Below are 14,900 nucleotides of genomic sequence, written 5' to 3' on the forward strand. Positions count from 1 at the left end.
TACCCAGCAAGGATCTCATTCAGATTTGATGTAGAAATTAAAACCTTTACAGACAAGCAAGAGTTAAAAGAATTCAGCACCACCAAATCAGCTTTGCAACAAAAGGAACTTCTTTAGGCAGGAAACACAAGAGAAGGAAAAGACCTACAATAACAAACCCAAAACAATTAAGAAAATGGTAATAGGAACATACATATCGATAATTACCTTAAATGTAAATGGATTAAATGCTACAACCAAAAGACATAGACTGGCTGAACAGATACAAAAACAAGACCCATATATATACTGTCTACAAGAGACCCACTTCCGACCTAGGGACACATACAGACTGAAAGTGAGGGAATGGAAAAAGATATTCCATGCAAATGGAAATCAAAAGAAAGCTGGAGTAGCAATTCTCATATCAGACAAAATAGACTTTAAAATAAAGACTATTACAAGAGACAAAGAAGGACACTACATAATGATGAAGGGATCGATCCAAGAAGAAGATATAACAATTATAAATATTTATGAACCCAACATAGGAGCATCTCAATACATAAGGCAAATGCTAACAGCCATAAAAGGGGAAATCAACAGTAACAAAATAATAGTAGGGGACTTTAACACCTCCACTTTCACCAATGGACAGCTCAATCAAAATGAAAATAAATACGGAAACACAAGCTTTAAATGACACATTAAACAAGATGGACTTAACTGATATTTACAGGACATTCCATCCAAAAACAACAGAATACATTTTCTTCTCAAGTGCTCATGGAACATTCTCCAGGATAGATCATATCTTGGGTCACAAATCAAGCCTTGGTAAATTTAAGAAAATTGAAATTTAAGAAATTTTCAATGTTAAGAAAATTGAAAATTGAAATCAAGTATCTTTTCCAACCACAACGCTATGAGACTAGATATCAATTACAGGGGAAAAAAACTGTAAAAAATACAAACACATGGAGGCTAAACAATATGCTACTAAATAACCAAGAGATCACTGAAGAAATCAAAGAGGGAATCAAAAAATACCTAGAAACAAATGACAATGAAAACATGTCGATCCAAAACTTATGGGATGCAGCAAAAGCAGTTCTAAGAAGGAAGCTTATAGCACTACAGTCCTACCTCAAGAAACAAGAAAAATCTCAAATAAACAACCTAACCTTACACCTAACGCAATTAGAGAAAGAAGAACAAAACAAACCCAAAGTTAGCAGATGGAAAGAAATCATAAGATCAGATCAGAAATAAATGAAAAAGAAATGAAGGAAACGATAGCAAAGATCAATAAAACTAAAAGCTGGTTCTTTGTTTAGAAGATAAACAAAATTGATAAACCATTAGCCAGACTCATCAAGAAAAAAAGAGAGAAGACTCAAATCAATAGAATTGGAAATGAAAAAGGAGAAGTAACAACTGACACTGCAGAAATACAAAAGATCATGAGAGATTACTACAAGCAACTCTATGCCAATAAAATGGACAACCTGGAAGAAATGGACAAATTCTTAGAAAAGAACAACCTTCTGAGACTGAACCAGGAAGAAATAGAAAATATAATCAGACCAATCATAAGCACTGAAATTGAAACTGTGATTAAAAATCTTCCAACAAACAAAAGCCCAGGACCAGATGGATTCACAGGTGAATTCTATCAAACATTTAGAGAAGAGCGAACACTTATCCTTCTCAAACTCTTCCAAAATATAGCAGAAGGAGCAACACTCCCAAACTCATTCTACGAGGCCACCATCACCCTGATACCAAAATCAGACAAAGATATCACAAAAAAAGAATACTACAGGCCAATATCACTGATGAACATAGGTGTGAAAATCCTCAACAAAATACTAGCAAACAGAATCCAGCAACACATTAAAAGGATCATACAACAACAAAAAATCTGTGCAACAAAAAATTGCACAATTTGTATGGAAACACAAAAGATCCCGAATAGCCAAAGCAATCTTGAGAAAGAAAAATGGGGCTGGAGCAATCAGACACCCTGACTTCAGACTATACTACCAAGCTACAGTAATCAAGACAGTATGGTACTGGCACAAAAACAGAAAGATAGATCAATGGAACAGGATAGAAAGCCCAGAGATAAACCCACGCACATATGGTCACCTTATCTTTGATAAAGGAGGCAAGAATATACAGTGGAGAAAAGACAGCCTCTTCAATAAGTGGTGCTGGGAAAACTGGACAGCTACGTGTAAAAGAATGAAATTAGAACACTCCCTAACACCATACACAAACATAAACTCAAAATGGATTAAAGACCTGAATGTAAGGCCAGACACTATAAAACTCTTAGAGGAAAACATAGGCAGAACACTCTATGACATAAATCACAGCAAGATCCTTTTTGACCCACCTCCTAGAGTAATGGAAATAAAGACAAAAATAAACTCATGGGACCTAATGAAACTTCAAAGCTTTTGCACAGCAAAGGAAACCATAAACAAGACCAAAAGACAACCCTCAGAATGGGAGAAAATATTTGCAAATGAAGCAACTGACAAAGCAATCTCCAGAATATACAAGCAGCTCATGCAGCTCAATATCAGAAAAACAAACAACCCAATCCAAAAATGGGCAGAAGACTTAAATAGACATTTCTTCAAAGAAGATATACAGATTGCCAACAAACACATGAAAGGATGCTCAATATCACTAATCATTAGAGAAATGCAAGTCAAAACTACAATGAGGTATCACCTCACACTGGTGAGAATGGCCATCATCAAAAAGGTCTACATACAATAAATGCTAGAGAGGGTGTGGAGAAAAGGGAGCCCTGTTACACTGTTGGTGGGAATGTAAATTGATACAGCCACTATGGAGAACAGTATCACCTCACACCAGTCAGAATGGCCATCATCAGAAAGATCTACAAACAATAAATGCTAGAGAGGGTGTGGAGAAAAGGGAACCCTCTTGCGCTGTTGGTGGGAATATAAATTGATGCAGCCACTATGGAGAACAGTATGGAGGTTCCTTAAAAAACTAAAAATAGAACTACCATATGACCCAGCAATCCCACTACTGGGCATATACCCTGAGAAAACCATAATTCAAAATGAGTCATGGCCCACAATGTTCATTGCAGCACTATTTACAATAGCCAGGACATGGAAGCAACCTAAGTGTCCATTGACAGATGATGGATAAAGAAGATGTGGCACATATATACAATGGAATATTACTCAGCCATAAAAAGAAACGAAATTGAGTTATTTGTAGTGAGGTGGATGGACCTAGAGTTTGCCATACAGAGTGAAGTAAGTCAGAAAGAGAAAAACAAACACCGTATGCTAACACATATATATGGAATCTAAAAAAAAAAAAAAAAAAAGGTTCTGAAGAACCTAGGGGCAGGACAGGAATAAAGACACAGACATAGAGAATGGACTTGAGGACATGGGGAGGGGGAAGGGTAAGCTGGGACAAAGTGAGAGAGTGGCATGGACATATATCCACTATCAAATGTAAAATAGATAGCTAGTGGGAAGCAGCCACATAGCACAGGGAGATCAGCTCCGTGCTTTTGACCACCTGGAGGGGTGGGATAGGGAGGGTGGAAGGGAGATGCAAGAGGGAGGGGATATGGGGATATATGTATAGCTGATTCACTTTGTTATAGAGCAGAAACTAACACAGCAATTTAAAGCAATTATACTCCAATAAAGATGCTAAAAAAAAAATTCTGTGTCACTAAGTGAAGAGTAGAGTATAGCTTTTCATATGCAGCCTCTGGAAATTTATATAAAATTTATCACAGGAAGCTTAATGAGCAATTGGGAAAAGGTTGAATAAAGATGGGTGGACATTCATATCATAGATTAATACAGTTCATTGCTATCATCTGGATCATTTCTCTTAAGATAGTTTCTTTTCATCTTGCTCATCTCTACAGTAATATTAGTTGAGGAAAAAATCACTAAATTTAGAGCAAGTATAAACCAAATCTTCATCTGATTCATAAACCACAGATTTTGCAGCTATCTTCTAATTTCTTATAATAGCTTGGTTTCTAAACTCCTGAAATCCATTGTCAAGAGGATGGCCAATAGTCATCCTTTTCCATGTTCTGGAAATGTGAATAGTATTGTTACTTTTACTTTATAGGGGACAGCATGTTTATTTGCAAGCAAAGTAGTAGAAATCAGAAGTTCTCAAAGTGTGGTCCCCAGACCAGCAGCTTCAGTATCACCTGGGAACTTACTGAAAGTGCAAATTCTCAAGCAGCAACCCAGACCTACTATATCACAAACACTAGGGAGAAGACCAAGCCATTTGTGTTTCACAAATCCTCCGGGGGATTCTGATGCACACTCAAATGTAAGAACCACTTGTGTAGAGCAATGGTCCTCAGCCAGGGGTGAGTTTGTTCTCCAGGACATTTGACAATGTCTGGAGACATTTTCAGTTGTCAACAGCTAGGGGAAAGGGTGTCACTGGGCATCTAGTGGGTAGAAGAAAAAGATGCTGCTGACCACCCTACAAGGCTCAGGCCAGATTCCCCCATAACAGAGAATCCAAGTCCAAAATGTCAGTAACTCCAAGGTTGAGAAATCCTGGTGAAAGGAAAGAACCTTGATCAGCAACCCTGAGTTTTAATCACAGTTCCCTATTCATTTTCATTTATTATTTTATTTTGTTTTCAGGGTTTTATGTCTTCCAAATGATTTTATTTTTCTTTAAACCCACTCCACTTGGTTTCTACTAGTGTCATCTTTAGAAGGTCTTCCTCCAGCTTAGAATCACATAAATGTTTACCTATGTGTTACGATTTCCCTGTTTACATTTAAATTTAATCCATTTAGAATGAATTTGGATAAAAGTTGTGAAGTAATGATCTAACAATTTATTGTATTAAAACTCTTTGTACCTGGAATATACAAAACCACTTCTATTTCTTGACCAAGCCATGGCTAAGAGGATGTGCTTCACCAAAACAAGGGAATTAACTAAGCAAAGGAAGGATCAGTTTGAATCAGCTTCATTCTTGTGTGCCCAAAAATTTAATGCCAGATTAAATAATATGGACGTTTATTTCTCACATTAATAAATAAATAAAAGTGTGGCAATAAGCAGACCAGTGCTTGTTTCGTGGCTCTGTAATTAATTATTAGTGACCTAGACTCCTTCAAGAGGCCCTTGTCATTATCATCCAATATGGCTGCTGGGGGAGTTTGGGGGAGAATGGATACATACATATGCATGTATGGCTGAGCCCCTTTGCTGTGCACCTGAAACTATCACAACCTTGTTAATCAGCTATACTCCAATATAAAATAAAAAGTTTTAAAAAATGGCTGCTGGAGCTCCAGCCATCACATTCTATTCCATGCAGCATGGTGAAGAAAAAGATCAAAATGGGTGAGCCTCTTCTCTTTAAGAACACTTTCTAAAGGTCACATCCATTATGGCTTACATCTCCTTGGCCAAAAATAATTTACAGAGCCCACCTGCTGCAAAGGAGGCTAGGAAATGTAATCCATTAACTAGTAGATACTGGGGTATTAAGAATAATCTTTGCCATCTTGAGTTGCAGGAACCAGGGGTTTTATGCTCCACAGTATTGAGATGAAGAGGATCTCCAGGAAGACCATTGTGTGGGGGGCTGGAGGCAACCCTTCAATGGAAAGACCCAAAGAAAAGAAGAAATGAAGAGGTCTTGACAAAGAAAGAGATTTATACTTTTAGTGTATTTCTGATGGGTACAGAGAAACTTAAGCAAACTTTTTAAATGAAGCACTGCTATTTCTAGGGAAAACAAGCATTTGTTCAAGAAAGATGTATACGTTAAGAAAACTTTTGTTAGAATGTGGTAACAAACATCCCCCAAACCACAGTAGCTTAAAACAGTAAAATATCTTTTGCTTATGCTCAGTATTGGTTGAAAAGGAGCTTTACTCATCATAGTAACAAAAGGTCGCAGTCTGATGGAGCAACCATCTTCTTGAACAATGGCAGTTAGCAACGACAAATATAAAGAGAGCTGTGGAGAATTTCACATGGGCAATTCACACTCTGGAGCTATCAACCAGATCCAGTCTCATGTTTCCACCCAAGTTCAAGGGAACAGGAAAAAAGTTTTGCCATGTACCCTGAAGGTAGAAACCCAAATATTTGTCACCCGAATATTTGACACAGAGCACTAGTGACAACCACAAAAGGAAATGTGGTGTTGCTGTGAATGATATTTATATGGTCACAATCACACACACACTGAACAAGAATAGTTGGAAGGATGGAGGGTCTGAGAGGTGTTTATTGCATGGAAGTGAGGGTGCGGACAGGGAAGAAAAGAACTGGGTCCTTATCTTCCACAGGACGAAGTCACAAGAATTAAGAAATAGCAGTATACGCCAATTATTTAGAAATATGAAAACAAAAAAGCAGAACAAATAGGCAAAAGGCTTGTAAGTGTTTGCCTCAGTGCTTAGGGTGGGGTAGGGCAGGGATGGCTATTTTTCACGACAAGCCTAGTGAAGCTTTCTGGCTTTTTAAAATATGTCAAATATTATTTTGGAAAGGAAAGAAATTAAATTTAAAATTTCAAGGCTAGGAGGAAATACCTCAAATATTTAATAGGGATCATCTCTTTATCTTTTAAATGTACAACAATTCCACATGTCATGCTCTGCAGAAAAGGGATAAATGCGATGGTTTGCCTTACTGGCATCTTTGCCGCTCAACTCCAGGTACTCAGACCTGGAGGGGATCCTTTGTCTGTTTCCATTTTCACAACCAACAGATAAGCACCACTTAAGAGCAAAGAAAACAAAAGAACTCCGTAAGCCCCACTGAATGATGATTTGCAGACTTTTTCCCATCCATTAACCATATCTAACCCTGTGGTAACCCCTTGGAAGCACAATACCATTTCTATGAGACTGGAAGAAATCCAGATAATTTTAAAATAACACACTTCCCTTTTAAAAATGTAAATCAGTGGACATGTTTGCAGGCTCAACCATTGAATGCACTCCAAAGATTTATCTAAAAGCTTCTGTGATGCTTCCAAATTCTTGGGATTGCTTTGTACCTCTCTGAAATGAATAAGAAGTATTACTTTTTGTTTCTACTTGGTAAGGTGTGGATATTTTCGGAACAGTCATTTTCTAAGCATATGCTTGTCTGAAGGACTGAAAGAGTAGGAGCTGTCTGGGGCCAGCACATCTCTGTGCTCCTGCGGGTTCCCGGCGGGGCAGCCAGCCCCGGGGGACGGGGACTGTTAAACTCTTCTTACTGACTCACATAGATGTAAATAATAATGACAATCTTGCATTTTCTCACCAGATGCACTGAATCTCCCTTGTCTTCCTTCTAAAGACTATGAGGAAGGTGTTGGTGGGAGAAGACTCAAAACAGGAGAGTGAAGAATTTGTAATTCCACCTCTAGACAACGTCCTGCCTTCCAGGGCTAACCTCTTGCTGTCTAATCCTATTACGCACAGGAGAAACCAAGAATTCCCTCTGCCTCCCTGCTGGATTCTGAGATGTTTCTAATCTCGCCTCTCACCCCAGGCAGATGGAAATCCTGGGCCAACTGGGGAAATGGTCATGTTCTCAAAGAGACAAAAAAGAAAGTACATGAATTATTTCCAAAGTATGCCCCCCCCCCCGATTTTGACACAGGCACTTGGATGTTTGCCTTGAACCAAGGACTGTGTCAAACAATCTCATCCCCATCATCACCCCGCGTGGTATCCTACTGGCATCCCCTTTTGGCAGACAAGAAGGCTAGGCCCAGTTAGTAGGGTTACAAGGGTTTCAAGGCTAGGAGGAAATGCCTAGCCTGGCGGTGGAGCTGGGCCTTTCACAGCGTTCTTATACTGCCGTCTACTAGATACACTTGCCGTGGCCCTCGACGTGAGAAAGACTCTCCCTTAGAGACACCACAAGAGGTTTGTACAGGCAGAGCCTGGTAAGCAAGTTAAGTCAGGAAAGGACTCAACAGAAACTGTAAGGACTTTCTCCTTCCTTTGACTAAAACCCCCTTCCTGGCCTTCTTCACGGCAAATCACTTAGCCGACGGGACTCGGGTCAGGCCCCAGCTCACTCTGACCAATCGTGTTCCCATGCCCAGCCCCTGGGCCCTGCAGTGGCTCTCCAGAACTTCCTGTTATCATACCCTTCACTGTGTTAGGATCTTAGGTTCTCTTGTCTGCCTCCCTCGTTAGAGGGTGAGTCCACTGAAAGGCAGCAATGATGTCATTTATTCCAAATAAAACTCAGTAGCTGATTTGTTAAATGAATAGGTGAGTGAGTTCAGATGAGAAAACAAGTTTTACAACTTGTCCAATTTCGGATAACTAGTTCATCCTGAATGAATCTAAATGTTGTCTCCTAACTTCTAATCCAAGGCTTTTTCTTCTAGACTTTACTAAACCTTGAATGTGTTTCCTCTTTAAGAGTCCTCTATAAAATTTGGCTAACAATGTAGGAGGAATTAGTTTAACCACTTGAAAGGGGAGAATATAGACCAAAGACCTAGGAGGGAAAAAAATTACAAAACCAGAAGGAGAAAAAGAGAACATATAAGAAAGAGAGGAAAACATTGCTGACTTCACAGTGTCACCCAGGGAAGCCGTTTGTGTAAAAGGGATAAAGGGACGGTACTCAAGGCATTCACGCTTCGTTTGTTCACATTTTGATACTGAACTCCAAGAAACATACAGAAGGGACAAAATAGAATTACTCTAGTTAATGTCAAGCCCTGGGAAATGTCTGAGATTTCACCCAACATGTGACTGGCATGGATGCTAGGAGAGGCCCCAAGACCCCTGTGTCAGAGACAAGGGATTCATCAGTCACAGCAGTAGCCAAAGTATCAGCATTTCTTGCTTTGGTTACCCGAGCCCCAATTCCCACAAGGCAACATGAAAAGAATCAGGTGATGCCTACGCATGTGGTCAATCGCATTACAGAAGAACAGTGATTTAGAGAGCCCGAGTCTTTCTAAGGGGCTGTGGGCTGCCTGCCCTTTTCTCCAGAGGAAAACATTGTCTTCATTAAAGTTAGTGTGCCTGTTCTTTGTTCTGAAGGGAGAAATTATCTCTGTCTCCAAGGCTGTTTGTCATACGATAGTCCTTGAAGAGTCAGAAACAAAGGCAGAGGGGCAGAAAGAAGAGAGACCAATGGATAACTCTCTCCCAGCAATTACCTGATTTATCCATTCGCTCACTCACCGGACATCATTTAGCTGTTATATGCAAGGCACTGAGCTGCTTGCTGGATATACATCAGGGAGCAAACCCAGACATGGGTCCTGACTGCAGGGAGCTTACAGTTTCAGCCAGGAATGTCAGTATACATCCAAGATCACATAAATATATGCAAAATGGCAACAGTGATGAAGACCCTCGGAGGAGGCGCCAATGGCACCACAGAGTTATATATATCATAGTGGGAGCTACAAAAGTGTGACGAGGCAAGGAAGAGACTCCCAGGCAGATGGGACAGGACGAGCAAAGGCCCCGGGGCCGGAGGGAGGATGTCAGCCCTGAGTGGGGAAATCACACAGTTTTCCCAAGACTGTTGACTGTTTCACGCTTGTTGTCACAGACTAATCATGAATAGCATCCCTCTTCCCTCTCAGTAGTGTCAGAGTTCAGGGAGCGTGTATCAGACGATGCTATAGAAAGATAGATGGGACCAGAGTAGGCTTTAGCCCTGCAGTCTCTGCTAACAACCTGGGTCATTATCCCAAGAGCAACGGGGAGCTATTTGAGGGTTTTGAACAAGAGCATCACATGAGCAGGTTTTCATCTTGCAGAGATCACTTTGGTCTCAATACAGAGAAGGATTTCGAGGAGGTGACCAGGTGATCCGGGAGGGGTCAGAATCTATGACTGTGGCTCAGGCAGAGAAGACAGTGGCTTGAATGCGGGTAGTAAGGTGAGACAAAGTTAGATTTAAGTGGAGAAAGAGGGATGTGGTTAGACTCAAGATACTTAGGGGGTACGAAGACAGGCTATGACGTGGGAAGAAAGAGAGTGTCAGTAGTGATGCTAGGATTTCTGTCTGGCACAATCGCAGGAAACATTAGTGAAGGTAAGGAGAATTGCTAGCTAGGTAGTGGGATGAGCAGGTATGAGCTCAGGTGGGAACTACGGGCTGCAGCTGTACACCTGGGAATCAGGGTCAGCTGGTTGGTAGCTGAAGCTGTGGGTGTGAAGGAGGGGACCCGGGCGCACGAGGAGAGAGCTGCGGATGGAGCCTAGGAAAGTCAACGTGAATAGAGGAGTAGAACAGGGCAAGTTTCAAAGGCGACTGAGAAAGTGCTGACAGAGGCAGGGAGAAACCCGAGACTGCGGTTCCAGAAAGCCAAGAGAAGAGGGGTCACAGGAAAACGCCGCCAGATGGAAGACACGGAGCCCATTGATGACCCTTGGGAGACGAGGGGTGTGGGGCCAGCTAGAGGAGGCTCAGCCGTGCGCAAGAGGGAGGGAAACGGAGGCCGTAAGTCCGGGAACATCTGTGAGGTTTCAGACTGTGAGAGGGAGGGGACAGGAGTCCCGGGGGAAGGTGGAGGGCAGGGCTGCTCTATTCTGAGGGTAGGAAAGGTGGAAGCAAGTGGAAATACTTCCAGTGAGAAGGGAAAAGTGGGGAGGAGGAGTAACCAATCCTAGAAGCTTCCTGAGAAGCCCGGGGGATGGAGTCCAAAGCGCAGGAGGAAGGAATCGACTTGGAAAAGACAAAGGGCAGTGGGAAGGAAGGAGAAAAGCCGGCCCAGTGGGCGGGGGTGTCTGCAAATCTGGAAGAGGGGGCTGAGTGAGCGCCCATGGGAGTGAGGGTGGGGGGAGTAGGAAGTCTGTTTGCCAAGAGCAAAGGAGGGGACGGAGGTAGAGGGGGAGCCAGAGGTCTCACGGTGGTCTGAGGTGGCCACTGCAGAGAGTGGTGGGACAGAGGAGGACAAGGAGGGTTCCGGATGGTTTGTATGTGCGTGCACACATATGCACACGCACACGTGCACGCCCATGCACATGCACACTCATACACATGCACACACACGTACATGCACACATGCACAGATGCACATGAACACCCATACACAGGCACACATGTACATGCACACACACATGCACGTGCACACCCATACACATGCACACATGAACACCCATACACATGCACATGCACACCCATACACATTCACACACACATACATGCACACCCATGCACACGCACACATGCACACCTGCACACGTGCACATGCACATACACAACCATACACATGCACACACGTACATGCACACACGCACATGCACACCCATACACACGCACATGCACACACGCACAATGCACGCGCACACATGTGCGTGCACACGCACACATGCACACCCATACACATGCACACATGCACACCCATGCACATGCACACCCATACACATGCGTACACACATACATGCACACCCATGTACATGCACACATGCACATCTGCACACGTACACATGCACACCCATGCACATGTATACACATGCACACACGTACATGCACACATGCACAGGCACACCCATACAATGCACACATGTACATGCACACACACATGAACACCCATACACATGCACATGTACACGCACACACACACATGCACGTGCACACCCATACACATACACGTGCACGCCCATACACATACACGTGCACGCCCATACACATGTGTACACACGTACATGCACACCCATGTACACGCACACATGCACATCCGTACACGTGCACATGCACACATGCACATGCACACCCATACACATGTGCACATGTACATGCACACACACACATGAACACCCATACACATGCACACATGCACATGAACACCCATACACATGCGTACACACATACATGCACACCCATGTACATGCACACACGCACATCTGCACACGTACACATGCACACCCATGCACATGCATACACATGCACACGCGTACATGCACACATGCGCATGCACACCCATACACATGCACACACACATGGACACACTCGCTGGCCAGGACCCAAAGTCTCTCCACACTCCGTAAACGCTCTCTCACTCCTTTCTCTGGCCTGCCTGGTGTCAGTCCCCTCATCTTCCCATCCCTGGGATCATTCCCACAAGAGGCGGCCTGAGGAACCCTCTGAAGGCTGGGCGGATGGTGAGAGGGAAGAACACTGCCAGCACTCCACATTTCATACCCATCCTCTCGTCCCTGTCACATTTACAGAAATAAGTTCAAAGCACTCGAAATGACCAAGAAGAGAAAGCTCATCGGTGTTCTGGCCAAAGCCGAGCTCTGCTCATCTGTCCAGGGAGCAACAGATGCTGGTGTTTCAGAGAGGGTACAACCTGGGTAAGAGTTTAGCTCAACTTCTCCTTTTTCTAATAAGGAGGCCGAAGCGCAGGGAAGTTTAAGGGCTGCATCTCAGCCGCGGGTGTCCGCGTTCTTTGATAATTAATCTGAGCACACTGGATACAGAGGCAGTGAGGGCTTGATGAAAGTGAATTTATCTCCCTTCTCTGAACTCAAAAATGCTTGCATCCAAGTCAAAGGCACCTCAAGTCTGAATACGAAAGCCTCTCTTTTTAATTGGGGGAGAAATTGTGTCACTTCATTTCAGAAGGATCCAAAGAGGAAAGCCCACGAAGAAGGGACACAGCCCAGGGTTCCGGAGCTGGAACACAGAGTGCTCTCAGGAGTGGGAGGAAAGTATTCTCCTGATCTGGAAACAACTCGCACTTGGAATGAGAGTCTCTTGCTTCCAGACACTCCAAGGACAGCAGGGGTCAGAGCCTGGGGCTTTGATGGGTAGAGAGTGGGGGGAGGCCTGCCGGGAGTGAGGGTGCTGGTTGTGCCTGGGCTGTCCCAGGGGAGCTGGGCTGTTAGGGAAACCCACGGGGGTGCTGCGACCAGCGCCAGGACACCCAAGTGTCTTCAGTTCTGGGTCACTGAAGGCACACGGCTCCTTAAGCATCCATAAATTGCCTGATCTGCCCGAAAGAAACTGACAGTGGGGCTGGAAAGAAAATCCATTTCTGGAATAATAAGAGTGCTGCAGCTTCCACTGAGCAGATTCAAGGCAAAGCCAAGGGCGCCCAGGGGATTTCCACTTTGCGCGGGGGTTGTCTGTGCCTGGAGGTTGAACCAGGGGATGTGAGAGGTGAAATTGGAGGCAAAAGCCCTCTCCATCAGCCTAGAAGGGCAGCCTTGCTTCTATTCTTGACCCATCTCCGAGAAAAATTAAGTAGACGTCAGAACCATCTGCCAGCGCTGAACTGAAAGAAGGGAGACAAAGAGGAAGGAAGGGGATGGAAGAGCCCTGGGGGGAGGATGAAGGACAGGAGGAAACAAAGACAGAGACCATCGCTATTTAACTCCGTTGACTGGAGTCACAGCAGGGCTGTAACACTACGTATTTGTTCTTTTGTACTCACTTAAAAGCAGAAAGGCAAATGAGCACGTGAGGTTTCACTTTCAGCCACATAAAATTACCACAAACACTATTCCCCCACCTCATAACTATGTGTGTGTGTATATGTGTGTGTGTGTGTGTGTGTGTGTGTGTGTGTGTACACATTATACAAACTCTCTTTATTTAGGAGCTATATCTTTTTTGCTATTTTTAAAATAAAAACAAGTGTTCTTCTGTGTGAAGAATTCACCCTGGGGTTGAGGGTGGGAAGGAGCCGTTGAGGATGTGCCCTAGTGCCCCCTACACCGGGTCCCCTGCACCCCTGCAGGAAGCCCGCATCCTCTTGATCTGTATGAGGATGGCTCCTTGGAGGTATTTGCTCCTTTTCATTTTTCCCCAGCAAAAACTTTCCTGCCACGTGAGGGCACATTTCACAGGATCACCACATGGTGAAACATTGTGCCAAGAACACAGAATTCAGAACTTAAAGGAAGTTAATAAGGGACCCACAGGTATGAAGCTAACATCAGTGGGTCGGGGCTGCTTGCCAGGCTCGGGTCTAAGTATACTCCAGGGTCAGGATATGAACCCGGGCAAGCTGGTTCAAGTTTATGCTCTCAACCACTCGCCTGACCCTGCATGAGTTCCTTCTGCCTCAAACAAGCCCCACCTGTCCTGCATCAACCCTCTTGATCGTTTTGCTGGTTCTGGGGATCCCTCCTGCCCCTTCCCCCAGAGCTAGGTTGGGAGCCCCTCGTATTTGCCCCCTGGACCCCTGTACTACTGCCCCAGTCGTCACCCAAGACTCAGGACTCCCTGCAGACAGTAAGATCTCCGGGGAAAGGTTTAGGGTGATATCCAAGCATGGTAAGGCACACAGTGTATGTGTCTGAGTGCACAAATTAATGAAATGGTGAAAAAGACCTGGTCTTTGTCCTACAAGAGCTCTAATCCAGTGGGAGGACAGATCCCTACACGATGACCATGACACCTTATGGACAGGCTGCAAGGGCTGCAGTCAAGTTTATAAATCAGGTTCCAAACTCACATGGGAAAGGACTGGTGACCTCTGCCTGGGGTGCAAGAAAAGGGCAGGATGATGCTTAATTGGGGATGACACATTTTAACCAGCCAAGAAGGGAGGAGGAGAAACACTAGTAAAGAAACCACTGCGCACGTGGAAGGTGGTGACTAATTCAATCCAACCACGCAGGCACCTGATTGAGCTCCAGCAATAGACCAGGCATCATCTAGAAGCAGTGAGCCAAACAAACTGGGAACACAAAGCCCTTCCCTCCCGAATGTCACAGCGAGAGAGGGAGGGAGACCCCAAACAGACCATGGTGGGAACTGTTAACCACACATGCCCAGCCAGGATGCCCAGCCAGGCAGGAGGTCAGTGAGTGAGGTGCTCATCCTCAAGCTCGGGGCTGCTGGAGGGGGATGGGGCTGGCCAGGGCCCGTGGCCTCGAGAAGTCCCTCTCTAGCACACAGGTGACCCA

This window comes from Hyperoodon ampullatus (assembly GCF_949752795.1).
Source record: "Hyperoodon ampullatus genome assembly, chromosome: 8".
Classification (NCBI taxonomy): Eukaryota; Metazoa; Chordata; class Mammalia; order Artiodactyla; family Ziphiidae; genus Hyperoodon; species Hyperoodon ampullatus.